General features: G+C 41.2%; 1 pseudogene; it reads left to right on the forward strand.

Annotated features, from left to right (window-relative positions):
• Positions 1-2912: 2912 nt before the first annotated feature.
• Positions 2913-3031, forward strand: LOC149247477 (5S ribosomal RNA; annotated as a pseudogene).
• The last annotated feature ends 205 nt before the right edge of the window (positions 3032-3236 follow it).

Below are 3236 nucleotides of genomic sequence, written 5' to 3' on the forward strand. Positions count from 1 at the left end.
GGAAAGTTCGGTGTGCAGATTTTCACCGGATGATGCATGGTTGCCCCCTTGCTTAACTGAGTTCTTCTTCTTCTTCTCCTTCCCTTTTTTCTTCTTCTCAGCTACTTGGTTTTTAGTATCACTAGTTTCACCAAGCGAAGAGGAAGAAGGAGAGGGAGAAAAAAGTGAAGTAGAAGGTGAAGGGACAACTTCAGTATCATCTGGTTGCTGATTCGATTGCTAAGGAATTACGGTATTTTGAACGACAAAGGTTGAGAATAGCCATACTGGCAGGCCAATTGTGATTCTCGGAAGGGACAATGTAGCCATATACGGAGCACCAATATCTCCCCAAGAAGAGAAAGGACTAGGATTCCCTCCAAGAGGGGTTCCTTGATTGGACTCCATTATCTCAACCTAAGATCAATGAAGGAACAGGGATGTTATTCCGATTTAAATAAATTTTAATGACGCTTTGACACAACTTTGCTTTCTCAATTTTTAAGAGTCTAGAAAAATCTAAAGATGACTCTAGTTGCCTTCGATTTTTAATGAGCTTGAAGTGACAAGTGCTCAGATGGACCTTTTCTTTTAAGGAGTCGAAAAGGAATGAAAGTGACTACTCTGGAAATCTAGATAGAGGGATTACCAAACCAATCGCAAAACTGAAATATACACCTTGGTGGTAAATTAAACAAAAATTACCAAGGACTTTACGGATGGTAGTAAATCTTCCCAAATGCTGTGTTCAGTGCATTGTGATTAATAGGGCGACAGACACGACTTCCTAAGGATAAAGGATATTAGCCTATTGTGGTCTCCCAATATATACTCGATGGTACGGGGAGCACAAGTCCGTACTGGCACTTGTCGTATCAAAGAGGAGGAATCAACCAACCTTCGATGAAAACGATAGTTACCAAGTTTTATGATGCTGGAACACGTCTCTAGCCTAGACTTCTAGATGTGTTGCGTTAGGTTCCAAAGTGTTTTTATGTTCATTGAGTTTTATTTTAGAGTTGATCTTTTTAGAAGTTTGTCTTTCAAGGTTCACCGCGTGATGTAGATATACAATCCTAAATATGCAATCTAAAGTGATAAACAGTTGTTTATTTTCTTTTAGCAATGAAAATCCTAGCTACTAAGGAAAGAAGAGTACGATTCTTCCAGTAGAGAGCAAAGAGCACACACTAAATGCACTTTTCCTAAATCATCTTTCGCACACAGTCTAAATGCAAAACATGGCAGTGTGAAGAGGGTGGCTGACAGAATCACTCGTCGCAGCTGTTCCTCAAAAGGGTAAACAATCAGGTGGAAGCGTATGATCGGCCAAAATCATGGAGGTGATGGTAAGAACACAACCAAGGCTCAAAAGGCTGATAGCAGGGTGAATTCTCTGAATGACTTCTCTTGAACATGTCGGCGACACTGAGATGGATTGGTAGCGTTAACCCCAAAAGATGGATGGTACGGAGGACCAATGGTGATATGATTGGTGAACGGAATAACCCAACCTGAATCAATCATGGTGATGGAGTGAAAGTGTCATGTTCAAGAGCGACCTACTACCAATAAAGTTTTTCAAGTTTTCTTCCCTTTTTCCCCAGTCATTGCTGACCAGTACCTCTTTATTTTTGTCCAGCTTGAGGAGGATAACATATTCTTGTTCTATAATTTTCCCTTTGGGAAAAACTGTGGCTAAACCAAGGGCTCTTTAACCCCTAAAATTGTTGTTTCATACCCTAGAGGATCATGGTCAACTGATTACATCATTTCCCAGAAGTTCCACCCGAAAAACTAGTCAGAACTGGCCAAAACTGGACCATACTGACTGCTCCATGGTCAAGGTGCAATGCATACTAGCTTCTACACTAGCCAGGTGTGATGCATACTAAAAGAGCCTTTTATGGGGTGCGATGAACGAGAATAGACAAATGGCAGAGACAGTTTGCTAAGTGGATGCCCAGGGAATCTTCTAGAAACTTCTCATATGACACTTGCCTCTCTGAATTTGCCCAGGGATGAGTAAGAGATCAAAGAAATCTCCAAGTGGAACCAAGAACTATCAGTGGAATGACACTAATCAGAAACCCAGAGCTGACTCACACCCTTGCAAGACATCTATAAATGGATCCCTCATCTGAGAGATCTGGAGGCTGGAATTTTGTAATTTGTAAGGAAGTGTTGTTGGTTTCTCTTTGAGAAGGAACATTGTATTGTTGGGTGATCTTGCTTTTCATGAGGTGAAGAGGGCTTTGATGCTGGGAGGATGATGCTGGATCAAACAACTGGGTTGTAATCCTCTCTTCTACTATTAATAAAGTTATTTGAGTTTTCCTCCATATAATCATGTATTTGTGATGTTGTTATTTGTGAATGCAATTGTATGGTCAATGTATTTTTGATTATGCATTGTTTATGATATTAGAGATCGAGATGCTTTGATGGTGTTTTTTTGCTTTGCCTCTACAGGTATTCTCTAAAGTGGGACAAGTATGAGAGGAGTGGCAAGCTCTATCAAGGGAGAGAGGAAACAAGCAAGGAGCCAAGTGGAAGATCTAGGTTGGTCCCCCTTTGCTTCTCTCTTATCTATCATACATAAAGGAAATCACAATTTGCTTTGATTGTTTGTTTCTAAGATAGCTATCCATCTTAGTGGGACTAGCAGATCGAAAAGACACTAGTTTTCCTTGGGCACTTCAACCCCAATCACATATGTCGATAAACCAAGGGCTCTTTAACCCCTAAAAGTGTTGTTTCATACCCTAAAGGATCATGGTCAACTGATTACATCATTTCCCTAAAGTTCCACCTGAAAAAAATACTCAGAAATGGCCAAAACTAGACCATACTGACTGCTCCATGGTAAAGGTGCGATCCATACTAGCTGCTACACTAGCCAGGTGCGATGCATACTAAAAGATCCTTTTGTGGGGTGCGGTCATACTAGCGTTAATGCACCGGATCCCATCAGAACTCTGCAGTTAAGCGCGCTTGGGATAGAGTAGTACTGGGACGGGTGACCTCCCGGGAAGTCCTAGTGTTGCACCCTCCCCAGTCGAGTCGCCATTTTGTTTCCGGGAAAACTAGTGTCTTTTCGATCTGCTAGTCCCACTAAGATGGGTAACTATCTTAGAAACAAACAATCAAAGAAAATTGAAATTTCCTTTATGTATGATAGATAAGAGAGAAGCAAAGGGGGACCAACCTAGATCTTTCACTTGGCTCCTTGCTTGTTTCCTCTCTCCCTTGATAGA

The sequence above is a fragment of the Pinus tabuliformis genome, chromosome 7 (genome assembly GCF_031772625.1).
Source record: "Pinus tabuliformis cultivar Carrire ecotype Pingquan chromosome 7, CPIR1, whole genome shotgun sequence".
Classification (NCBI taxonomy): domain Eukaryota; kingdom Viridiplantae; phylum Streptophyta; class Pinopsida; order Pinales; family Pinaceae; genus Pinus; species Pinus tabuliformis.